Source organism: Hypomesus nipponensis, chromosome 12 (assembly GCF_054491055.1).
Source record: "Hypomesus nipponensis isolate SF chromosome 12, ASM5449105v1, whole genome shotgun sequence".
In the NCBI taxonomy this organism is placed as follows: Eukaryota; Metazoa; Chordata; class Actinopteri; order Osmeriformes; family Osmeridae; genus Hypomesus; species Hypomesus nipponensis.
The window spans coordinates 7,448,070-7,461,338 of NC_140372.1; the positions used below are offsets into that span (position 1 = coordinate 7,448,070).

Here is a 13,269-nt window from a genome sequence, read left to right on the forward strand (position 1 = left end):
TTCTTCCCCCCCACAAGCAATGTTGTTTTCCCTCCCTGAGGCAGACATCAGTACTTTGATGCGTCCCCGTTTTGTCCACGGGGCTAGGTACATTTTCACGGGCCGAGGTAAAAGCATGGGGGTGTGCACACAGTACAAGGCAGCTTGGCTCAACAGGATGAATTATTCACGGGAGCATGTTTGAACAGGTACGGAAATAATCCTCCAGGCTAGAGAGAGTGGATGTATTTCCCTCCGTGCGTTGCGCTCAACTTTGAGCGAAGAGACTCTCTAAACATCACCCAAGCAGGATGAAATATTAAAGGTTATTGGTTAGCGTGCAAGCCTGCCCTCGAAAGTATGCGGCACTGAGACGTGCAGGTAAACTTTCCTCTCATTCAAAGTAGACAGGTTGAGATATCTGACACTAGTAAATATTAGATGTGAGTGTGTGCTAGCCAAGGACGCATGGCGTCTCAGTCTTGGGCTGACGTTACCTCTGTTCTAATCTTAGACTGGGAATCCATGTGGTGCTTTTCCGCCATCGACATAATGGAGAAAGAGGAGAATGTACATTCTAGCTGTTTCTGTTTTTTTTCAGCTAGTCAAAACAGTGTGAAATCAAGCTGACGCTTTGTAGCATAGACGTCTAATTTATCCACATTTTTACCCAAATGAGGACATATGCTATCCCTCACATGATACCCCAAGACCCGAGTCCATCGGTGACAACATTCATTGAGACGCCATAAAACGGGCCGCTCTCACTCACCCACACTGCCCTCCGCCAACGCCGGGAGCTTGGCAGCACCCCGGAAACGGCGTGCCCTTCCCGTTACTGCTTGACTGCCGCCGTACTGTCCTGCAGTGGAGAGGGAGGGAGAGCAGGGGAGCCATCCCAGGCCGCGGGCGAAGGGATAATTAAGCAAGCGCGGTGACAGCTGCGGCAGGTCCTGAGCTAGCCTGGCTCCACTGAGCTGAATTAATGGCATGAGCAGGCCCGGCAGCCCTGCCGTCACCATTAACATTTGATCATTAATTATTACCCTTTTGACAGCGCGGCTCCCCTAAACTGCCCGCCAGCGCGGCCCTTCCTCACCTGTACCCCTGTCAGTCTGTCCGTCTGTGCGTGCGTATGACTGCACGTCATCCCCCTCCAGCACACTGGGGGAGCTCATCTGTCAGGGGCTGACCACCAAGTTGTTTTTTTTCCACGTTTTTCAATGAGTAGATCTGTGAAGAGACACACAATGTTACACCTGATTGTTCACAGTAACAGAGCGAGAGACAGAGAGAGAGAGAGAGAGAGAGAGAGAGAGAGAGAGAGAGAGAGAGAGAGAGAGAGAGAGAGAGAGAGAGAGAGAGAGAAAGACAGAGAGAGAGAGAGAGAGCGAGAGAGAAAGAGACAGAGAAAGAGAGAGAGAAAGAGAGAGTGTCGTGAGCAGCTACTTGTGCCAGTTAAGTCCTCCTCCTCATTTTGCACATACAGTATGAGCCTGTTAGGACTGCTTGCTGTGTGAAAGCTCTGTTTCATCATTCCAAGGTCTGGCATGTGTTCCCTCTCCTTTCTCTGACTGCACCTAGTGTTGTGATCTGTTGTGAACTGCGAATGGTGTAACACCAGGCAATCCTACTTGATGGTTTCATCCAAGGGTTTCAGAACAGTATTTAGAGGAGACCTGGCCTGTGTGCAAACCTCTCAATTAACTGTAATCTGGGTCTGTCTGATGTTAATTTAGGTGAGGAAGTCTGGGGCGTGGAGTCGACCTAAGTGTGCCAAGCCAGCCTGTTAGCTGAAGCTCAGAGGAGTCCTTTAAGATTGAAACCCTGGCAAATCTTGCCACATCATAATTGTATTCCACAACGCAAAGCCCCGACAGTCACTCGTCTTTTTAGGGGGAAAAATGATATAGAGAGGATAAACATGAATTGCAGTAATTGCAGTATATCAATCCTCACAGACGAACTGTAGATGGCATCTCGTTAATTTGTGTGAGTTAAATGCAAATAATACAGCATTGGCTGAATTGTGCTCTGCTAATGAAGATTGGTTTACATTTACAAAGAACAGTATGTCCATGAGTATTTCTCACTAAAGCTATATCATAAATGTGTAACCCTGTCCATTGGCTTTGTTTTATTTAACTAATACTACATTCCAGCACAGTATTTAACTAATACTACATTCCAGAACAGTTCTCCATATGTGTTCATGTTAACTGATAGATATATTTTTTGTCAATATGGAAATGTGGTGATCTGATGTGGTCTCTCTCTCTCTCTCTCTCTCTCTCTCTCTCTCTCTCTCTCTCTCTCTCTCTCTCTCTCTCTCTGTCTCTCTGTCTCTCTCTCTCTCTCTCTCTCTCTCTCTCTCTCTCTCTCTCTCTCTCTCTCTCGCTGTCTCTCTCTCTCTCTCGCTGTCTCTCTCTCTCTCTCTCTCTCTCTCTCTCTCTCTCTCTCTCTCTCTCTCTCTCTCTCTCTCTCTCTCTCTCTCTCTCTCCCTCTCCCCCTCCTTCTACCCACTCACCATACCAAGTGTTACACTAAAGTTGCATAATCAGGATCTGTCTCCTGTATCTGTTAAACCACGAGTGCAGCTGTGGTTAGTCCCTTTTATCGAAGAGTGGTCATCTCTTCCTCTCTCTCTCTCTCTCTCTCTCTCTCTCTCTCTCTCTCTCTCTCTCTCTCTCTCTCTCTCTCTCTCTCTCTCTCCCTCCCTCCCTCCCTCCTCTTGTTGCAAAATCTCTCTCTGGCGAACAGGTGTGTGAAATCTGCCACTAGACCGGGTCTATGTGTCAGCCACCATGTGACACCCACTTTCCAGGATACACAACAACCCCTCGTTCCTGTGAAGTTGTCCTGATGAGTCACTCGCTACGCCAGCACACACCCAGACAACCTCACAACCTGCTCACCGCTCGATTTACTGCTATCTGATACGATTGCTGTGCTATTTTGGGTAACAATGAGGTCCTTCATGCTGTAAGGTATTGTTTGAGACAGTAAGCTGAGCCTGCACTGGTGTATGACTAGGCTTAGGTTAACATGTGATTTACCTCCAGTCAGGAATGTATTTGCTCAGATCAGAGTGTCTTTTGAGTTTCCTCACCCCATTGAGTCACTGAAATGCCTTCCTGCACTCAACGAGGGAAGGACACTCTGTGTAACGAATGTGGTGGAGTGTGCACAATGTAATGGCCTCGGGCTCTAATTGTGCCAATTGATTTGAGTTGCTGAGTCTACCATAGAATTCTTATCTGAAAGAACATCTCAAATGAAAGGCCCATGATGACATTTATTTTTCACAGTTAACATTCTCCCTCCGTCCACATTAGAGATGCAGATCACAAGATGTGCTGACCATATGCTCTGTGTGTTGCTGGGCCCCATGTCTGACACTGGCTCCTTTCACAGTACTTAAACACCATTCAATTGATATGGGCATTAATGCATACAAGTGGAGCCATTTCTGCATGACTCTTGATGCGTCTGCAGTTCAGCTACCCGCGGAAGCTTCTATTCCATGGAATTTGTAATTACCAGCAGTGTGCCTCTAAGCCTAAGTGAGAAAATGTCTTTACTCTGAGAGTACAGAGATGTCAATTTAGGTCCTGCTACTGTTAGTCAGAGCTTGAATTAAACACATTCTTCACAGTTCTCTTTCTATGAAGCCGTGTGGTGGAGGTTCTAGAACTTCAATTATTGTCCATTAACAGCCAAAAATTGATCTAAACCAGTGGTGAATGGACCAATAACAGTACCTTCAAAGGCGTCACATTTTAGGGAGGTGGTGGTGGTGGTGGGGGGGGGGGGGTCGCAGGAGGCAGGGTAAACCCATGGATCAGCGCTTTGGATCTATGCAGTCTGTGGCCCTCCTGCCTCATTCTGATTGAATCTCACTCTGAGATCCTGTGGAGAGACGGTGGTGACCGTATGCCATTGTCCAGATGCTCGCCTACAGTCAGGGGGCAACCATCAATTCGATGCAAGAGGCACAAGAAGCTAGCAGACTGAATGTTCAGCAAGGATACACCGTATCAATTAAAATGCTACAGTAGGTGTTTGGGTATCATTTGAAGCGTTTCATGTGTCTGCAGAAAGCATGACGCCTCATGTTGCCTGATGTCTTCCTACAGGGGTCTATTATTTATCTACTCTGTCTTGAATACCTGATGTCAAACCATTTATCCGCGTTGGTGATATGAGTCGGTGTCTCAAACATGCAAAGTTGTATGTAAAATATGAAATGGAGAGAGGGAGAGTTTAAATCAAACATCAAAGAGAGATGAAAAGAGACCTATCTGAAGTTCACTGTGACAATTCTATAATCGCTAGGAATAGGTGTTATTGCAACTGTACATAGCCACCTTGTCGACGGAACAGAAGAGATTTTCTGACCGCATAATTCCTTAAAACTGCAAATAATCTGCTAGTTATTCCTTCAGAAATGTAAACATCAAGCATTGCCAATCACATTACAACATGAAGCCATCAGAGGTATAACAAACACTTGGTTTGCTGAGAAACCATCACGTTTCCTTTTAAAGTGCCACAGGAGTGGAAACTGGTGCCAGAGTCTCACACAAAGGCTCATTTTACCCTGTCTGAGCTGTTTGTAAATCTGGGGCTGAATACACCCTTCAGTGCTCTGAACACCTTGAGGTGGGCACATCTCTAATCATTATTTGATGACAGAAATCTGCAAGCATTACATCCCCTGGAAGAAAACACTGTTCCTTAGCAACCAGCCTGGATATTCAAACAATTTCATTAAAGCGTGGCACCTCTTAGCAGGTGGGGGTGTGTTGGTGTAGATAAACATTCACGACAAGATCGACCATGGTATTTGCCAACATTACAATTGATAATATCAATTTGCTGATAAGCCTCCTGAAGCAGATTACAGCAAGGTGTCATCACAAATACATATGCATGTTGTTAATCAAATAGAGTATTGCTACCTCTAAATGAAGGTGCAGATGGTTAATCATCAATATCTGAAATGCAGAGCAGTACTCATACACTCTAGAAAAAAGACAAAAAAACAACTTAGGCTTTTCCCTTTTGACTTCAGACTGACACTGGAGAGGTTTTCTGTTTTAATAATTGTTTTCATGGACCTTCTTAGGAATCCGATTCAGTGTCCGTGCATGGTTAAGCTCCTGGAGAGAAAGTGAGTGCACCATGAACTTTTTGTTTCAAAGGATGTCTCAGCTCTCTGATGGGGTTAAGGACATTTTAACAAACTCACCTGAGATAAAGAAAGAGTCTGCTCACCAATGTGTAACCACAGCAAAGGTACACCAGGCCCCGTTGAACAATTCACAGATTCAGGTGAGTTGCAACATGGTAAGCATCAATCAGACGAAGCTGCGGAAGACTTTGACCTTGTTAGCCATTAAACAGGTAAGATAATACATTAACATGATCATGTTTAAAAGTCACTCAGGTGTAAAAAGCTCTGACTTGCAGGTCAGGTTATGATAGCACCAAAGAAGCGAGGTCCAAGTTGTACTTTTTGACAGAGCCATGAAATGAATTTAGTACAAATCTCAAGAAATGCAGAAATGCAGATTCAGTCCTGCTTGGAGTAGATCTGTGGCATGTAAAGTCAGTGATATCAAATAAAATAAAAACATTCGCAGGCTTCAGCTTTTTTATTAATATTTGGATTTTGGATTTCTTCATGTCAGAGTGATACAGTAAAGATCGATGAGGCACAAAAAACATGTCAAAATACTGTCAACGGGATGACAGGAAGGTCAAATAAGAGAGCAAAGTGGCTGCAGCCTAAATAATATGTTTGTTTAATGTTGTATTCAGTAAGCTTACGCCTCTGCTCTATTTGTGAGTGCATGACTGCCCACTGCTCATCTCTGGCTCCCAGTGACATAAATGAAGTGACATTACTTTTCGCTCACGATCCCACCACGTCCCTGACACCTCAGAAAGATGACATGGAAATACATGTCTACGAAAGCCTGACAATGAGAGCCATAAAATGCGGTAGGGAGCGGGAGGGAGTGTGCGAGGGACTTTAAGTGTTGTCAGTGTCGCATATATTGATTGATGACAAAAAAATGATAGAAAGGTCCTCTGCGAGGGAAGGGAAAGAACCGTTTGGAATTTCATATGATGAATCAAATATTCTTAACAAGACGTGCGGAGGCATTTTAGCCCCCATTTCTTTTATTACATTACATTAATCAAAAGCCTTCCTGGACATTCATCTGAGCAAAGTGTCACCATGATGTTCTGTAAAAACATCCTTTAGAGAGGGCTCTCTCCTGACAGCGGTATCAATTGTCCTGTCTTAAATGATCACGGCCACTGCATTACTTGGAAATTAACAGCTAGAATTTATGTGAGTGCCTTCCTTGGCTTCCTCCACAGCTGAGTCGGAGAAACAAATAATTGAATTGGTACAAGTACATAAACCATTCCAATGGCTAATGTAACAGGCCTAACTGGTTTAAGTAAGGCAAGGGCACGAACAAGAGTGGGGTTATAAAAATCCCAGCCGTGCGCTCTCACCCACTCCAGCCTTCTTCCACCCACCTCTCTCCACTCTTCCCTCTTCAATGTTCATTCCTCTCCTTCATTAATTGGAGAAACCATTCAACCATCTGCCTTTCGTCCATGGCATTTCTCAGTAGCACCGTCGTCTGTGTGAAAACTGTGTCTCTCGGCTTTGGAGGTGAAACCTAACAAGTGACCAAGTGTGCTTTGAAAGGGTAGTGGGCAAACGGCTCAAACTGTTAACTCTGTCCTTTTATAACAGACAATAATTGGGCTGTGCATCTAATTTGAACGTCCATGGTAGATGCCTGATTAATGTTTATACTGTATGTGATACACAAATAATTCTAAATTGAAGATGTGGCGTTAAGAGATGTAATTTCTAGAATCTCTCTATGTTTCAGAGAAAACAACATAGCAATATCTTACATTAAGGTAACATTGACCACCATGTAACTACATAGCAATACATGTAGAGACAACATCGTAGTTACAGAGTAACTCCTGTATTGTTACTATTCATTGTCTTTAGCAGTACAAGTTATAATACGAGTGTATGGGCAAGATTGGTTGCTTTACATTGATCGTGTTTAAGTAACTCAACCTTAAACTGCTCCATTACATCATCCACTTAACCCTTACACCCTTTCCCATCAAGGTGCCTTCTTAGACTTCTTTTTTTTGTGAAAACCTATACCACAAACACTTAATGCTATTTAATGTACTTATTTCATTATAAAGCAACTCCTATGTAACAAAAATATTTGTACTCTAGTCATTGATATATGTAGTTGTATGGTATTATTTGTAAATATTTGCACTTTTTTCTAACAATATCCATCAATAGAATACCTACTCTCAAATTGTATTTTATCTTACTGGAACTCCTTGCATTCCTAGCATTGATGGGGGAACAAAAGAACCGGAGCACAGACATTTGGTGTGTGTTTAAATGTGTGGAACACAACACATTTGTGTTCATGACACTACAAATGTTAGTGTATCCTTAAATTACCTAAATTTACAGAGTCTGCATTGTCATTCCCTTTTAACTTGCCACAGTGCAACATGTTGTCCTGAACCAGAACCTTCATTTTTTGGTGTTGTTTGTTTATCTGAAGCTTAGATTCGGACTCTCATTAGATAAACTGAGGCCTGCAAACCTCAATAAACATCAAATCTATAAATTGCAAGGATGGTCTTATACAATGTTTCTGACATTGCTGTCCTTTGATGAAAACTTCTGGGACAGAAACATAACTAGAGAATCCAAAGCAAGAAAAAGACTTGTTTTGACACTAAGATTAATTTACAAGTTTCCTCCACTGGAAAAAGGAGGGATAAAGAAAAAGAAAGAGATGAGAGGATCTTTTGATATTTATCAGGCTGAACCTCACCAAAGACCTCTCCCAGGACTGCAGATGTGACAATTAAGCCAGGTTGTGCTTTGACACTGTTTCCATAGGCAAGTGGCCAACGTGTATCTGCAGTCAAAATATCCATGCTAGCTAACAAGCTTGTTCCCTCTCCGTAGACCCGAGAAGAAAGGGAGGCAGAGGCCTTGAGACATGAACAAAAGCAAGAATGGGGGGAGAGGGAAAAGACAGATATGGCCCCCAAAACAAGCCGCTGGAGTTTGCTGAAGAAAATGGTGTCAGCTACTTGATGTGATCAAGGTGTTGTGTAGATAGCTCCTGAAATGTCCGCTACACTGCACAATGCAAGGGCAGTCTGGACCCCGGCCCCTGGGTATGCTTCTCTTTTGTTACGCATTAATGACCTGCCTTGATTCCATAGCCCCCTCTGCTCATGCTACACCTTGCCTATTTAGCCCACAGTCATGTCAGCTCACTGCTCCCATTGCTCAATCTTCGCCCTCATTTTTTTTTTTCTGTTCAAAAACACTGTCTTACAGGAGCTGCCGCTGCACAATGGGCATCTAAACTCATTAAGTAAATTCCGAAAGAGCCATTAACAAATCGTTTTTCTTGGACCAGAGATATCAGGTTTAATTAGGTGACCGTTTTTGACAGGGTGCAAAAACAAAAGGCGTGCTCGTATTTGAAAAGGCTCAGGTCCCGCAAAGGGCCTCACGTTTCCCCACTGTAGCCAACTAATGACTGAGGGGGTTTAACTGGAGAAAAAATACCCTATCCTGGGAAGGCGACAAGGAAGGTCTCTGGTACAGACAAAGGCTTTCCTCTTTGGGCCCCCTTTTCCCCTCACCAGGTGATTCTCTGTCCTCATTATGAGACAATGGAACGACAGACACACTGATTGTAAACACTTCAACTCTGCTGTTAAATGGACTAAGTTGAGCCGGCAGCCCACTTCACCCCCAGTGTCAAGTACAGTGTGGACCACCATAGAGTTTGTCCGCCAACTTTTGCACAATTAACCACAGAGACTGAGCCGTGTTGTCTGCCCAGTGACCCTGGAGTACGTGATGACTCAGAAATGTACCTTTTTGAGTCCTATGTGCTTCAACACTGGCAGTATCCCTTTCCAGTGACTATGGTGAATGTTGACATACCTCTTTGTAGACAAATATACAAGGCTTCAAAGGCATTTTTACTTACTGCATCCTAATCCAATAAGAATTTTATTTGTATTTGTTATCATAGTAGCATTTATTTTGCGTTGTAAAGTAAATATCAAGACACTTACATTTGACCTTTGGTTATACTTGTATTTACATTTACATTCAATTATTTTCCCTGTCTGTCTCAAGGAAAGATAAGGATAGCTTTGAAGTGGTGTTGTATATCCCTCTTCACAAGGAGAGTGATGTTTTGTGTTGGTGTAATACTAGAATACATCTGCAAAACAAGGTATTATGATATTTGTTTCAGTGTTTTGACTTTTATCAAGGATCCACCACTAACATTGTCTATCAGACAGCCCTCCCAACATATACTTTATAAAGTGTGGCACTTTAGTAAATTACATTCTCACTCTCAGTTTTGGTCTGTGGATGTGTGTGTTTGTGTGTGTGGGTGTGTGCATATATTTCAGGAACTAACATGGTGAGTAAAAATTAAGTACTTAGAGTATTTCAGTTTTGTAAAGGATGAAAAGGGTACATCATTTTTTATTCAAAAAGTATATTTATTTGAATGTGACTAGATATGTGGATCCCCTTTTTTTAACCTGGTGAGAAGCAACACTTAGAATTCGTAGAGAGTCTTTGTCTCTTTCCACAACCATCAACGTGTCACATCTGATACCAAGCTTGATGGAATGTCATTTGCTTGGTACAATGGAAATGAGTGTCAAGCCCATCCAGCCATTCACAGTCTGACAACACATGGGCGGCTCTCTCAACCCTCTCTGGGTTTGGCTCCCCGTCAGCGACGTGGCCTGTCACAGCCTCCCCAGCCCTCATTCTGGAGCCCCTGCATTTTTAAGCAATAAGGTCACTTTTTTTTCTCTCTCTCTCTCTCTCCCTCTCCCTCTCTCCACACTTGTGTGTCTGGTCCTCCCGGAGCTGTGAATTCAGACGGAGCAAGCTAATCCTGCAGTGTATCCTGGGAGCTCAGCGCCACAAGGCTAACATTGTAACCCCCCCCCCCCCCCACGCACACACACCAGTAGTGCCAGAACAGGTGCCAGGTGGCACTTGCTCGCCAGCTGTCCTGCCGGAGAGTATTTCCGCTCCGTACTTCTGTGGCCTCCTGGCCTCCCTGCGTTCACTGGGAGACCCGAAGCTGAAGTCCCAACGCCAGATTCACACATTCCTCAAGGCTTTAGCAACCAGATATTCCTCTCCATACCTAGAAGACCTCGGAACGGGTAATTGCTAACAGGTGTACGTTTTTATGTGCTGCTGAGTAGGCTTTTTTTTTTTTTACCTTGACGCAAAACATGTCACGGCTCAGTCATTATGTCCCAACTGACCTTTTGTCCCAGCAGACCTTAATCGGTTTAGGTGCGACCCAAAGCAGAACCTACGACCACACAACAGCTTATGGTGCTGCTTCAATTAGGCATGTTCAACATGTTTATTGTTTGGCCCGAAATCCAGAGGCCGAGTTGTACCCGTGTGTTTAGCGATGTTGTGATAATGAGCTCATCATGTTCAAACTGGGAGTCGGTTTTCTCCGTCCTTTCCAGTGTCTCCTTCCCTGCGACGTCTGACCCTTCCACAGTGTAGGTAATTTAAGACTCTCTACGCTGTAACGTACAAGACCATCATAACCTGTCTGTTCTAGTTTAGTTGAACCTGCGAGCACCGCATGCTGATTTGGCTGTGTGTGGCTCGTGCTATTGCCATTTATTACTCTCCTCAACTCCTGAAATTCTGTTTGCAATTTAAGCTCACAAATTAGAAGCGTAAGTCATCTGTTTTCTATAATCCCCCTGTCAGGCCAGAAGCCGTTGGCCCACGTCCTCTGCCTGGACGGCAGGCCTCCTCCTACTTCATCCACCAGAGTAGAACGTTCAGAGGCCTGGGAAGGCCAGGAGTAAATGACAGAAAAAAATCGAGCTCATCACTTCATCTATCTCACCGATGGCTGGTATTCTGACAGAATGATAGCATTGTGTTTGTTTAATTAATTCCTGAGTCTGAGCACAAATACATTTATTTACATTTGGATGGCATACATTTGTGAATGTTGGTCCTTCTTGTTAGCCGAGGAGAGGAAATGACAATGTTTAAACATGAATGTTACTCTACCCTCGAAAGGATCTGTTTGTGTGCAGCAGGGACCTTGTGATTGTCAATGCATTTTGTTGTATGTATTTTGGCTGAAGTGTATGTCATGATTTAAGTGTATTTATGGCATGATTTAAGTGTGTGTGTGTGTGTGTGTGTGTGTGTGTGTGCCTGTGTGTGTGTGTGCGTGTGTCTGTACGTGAGTGAGTTAAGGTGGCTTTGTGTGTGAAACCATGGCAAAGGTGACGTGGCCTACATGCTCACTGACAGTTTTATAGGCGCTGTGCCTCTGAGAGGGGGGACAGCATTATGGGAAAGGAAACTGGCTATTGTCCCAGACAGTCAGGTAGAACTCTGGGTTCACTGCCCATATTAACTGGAACAAGCTGGCGTCCACTAAAGACACCTAGGACTTAGTCAAGTGGAAAGCTAAAACGTGTGAAGTCAAATCTCAGGGATAGATCATTATTGTATTCATCTGAATAGTGTACCAATTAGACAGATTGTGTTTCATAAAAGTATGAACTTATTCAATAACAGTGTGGGGAGGGGGGTGGGGGAGGGTGCAGTTCATGCACATATATAATACTATAGTCTGTTTTGGCATCAATAATATCTATTAATAGCATGGACATAATGGAAGTGAGTTTTGTCTTAAAGAAGTGTGTGACCTATCTTAAAGATAAAGCATTTGAATGTGTATGTAAGTTGAATGTATCTCTAATTAGCCTGAAGTAGGCCTGTTTGAACCGTCGGTGTGCTCCGAACGTAAAACATTTCATCCTCATTATAAGTTATCTAAAAGGCAAAGCTCACTCTAATGAGCAATTTCCAATGGGATATAAATGCAGAAGGAAGAGAGGGTGTAATTGTGTCAAATCGCTCCAAGTATTTCAGTTTGAATTATGGCAAAAAAAGGGCTAAACAGTAATAGTGCCGCACTGAAATAATACTCTCAATTATCTGAGATAAGGCAATGGTGTCTGAGTGAGGTGTGAGGAAAAGTGTATAGCCTACTGTGAATTCAAAGTGGTTATATGAAGCTTTTCATAGTGAGTAGTATCCTTTCAGGGTAAGACTACAGTGTCAGAAAGTAAACCTGAGAAGGTATGGACATCTCTTTGTTGAGGCATTGAACTGTCTGCCCAAAGCAAGATGGAGTAAAGGAAATCACATGTATTCATATGGGCTGACACCTTCTACTACGCAGACAGGGACAATAGAGCCATCGCAACCAATTGGCTTTGGCAGCTGATACATATCGAATGTGTCTCTTGAAAAGACTCATTTCAGCAGCAGGAGTTGGAGTGCTCTGAACAGGTGACAGTCGATATGCTCCAAATCTGCATTTCAAAGCCATTTTCCTCTTGAACACGAGAGGCCGTTTAGCTCCTGGTTTCTTTGAGATCGCTCGTTGATGAAGCCGCTGATGTCGGCAAACCTTTCACTTGTGAGCTCTTTGTTTCCTGTTACACAATCATTTACTGTGTCTGTTCCAAGGTTGGACACGGGCGGTCCTGTTTTCATCTGTCTCCATCAGCTGCTTGTAAAAATGAATGCATATAAAACACAATGTAATACACCTTTGTCATTGTCACATTAGCATGTATACAACCAAACACACTTTTGGTTGTCCATAGAATTAATTTACAATTAAGCAGTGAGAAAACCAGTGTTCATGTCAGCATATTTAAATTATATTTTACTTCTGATGGGGGGGGGGAACTTTGAGAACAACCTATCATCTCATAGTGTAAATTATAGAATGCTTGCTTCATCCAAGCCAAACACATTTTGTCATGGCTTGAAAACATTCCCACTCTTAGAGTTTCCTGAACCAGTGGGGATTGTAAGCAAACACGGGGTTGCGGTGCCGAGGAGAGGAGAGAGGGATGGTGGGTGGTTTTGAGATTGATACTACGTATTGCTGTTCAACACTGCCACTTTCCTTTAGGTTCCCAATGTTACAAAAAAGTCACACTAAATGGAAAAACATATACTACTTAATATGTATTTATTTGTTAAGTTTCATAAATACCTAATGATCAGTTTGGAATTGTGAGAGGAATGAAGTTCCTCTACAATAACTAACCTTTGTAACACAGCTATTTTTC

The 13,269-nt window shown here is 43.3% G+C and overlaps 1 long non-coding RNA gene across 1 annotated transcript in view; it reads right to left on the minus strand.

Annotated features, from left to right (window-relative positions):
* The window catches only part of LOC146260859 (uncharacterized), a 28,867-nt gene that overhangs the window by 1,420 nt on the left and 14,178 nt on the right, over nucleotides 1–13,269 (minus strand). The window contains exons 6-7 of the long non-coding RNA XR_014724751.1: nucleotides 1,079–1,212; nucleotides 752–841 (exon numbers count right to left, since the gene is read on the minus strand). This is a non-coding gene — a long non-coding RNA (uncharacterized LOC146260859). The remainder of the gene's footprint in view (nucleotides 1–751; nucleotides 842–1,078; nucleotides 1,213–13,269) is intronic.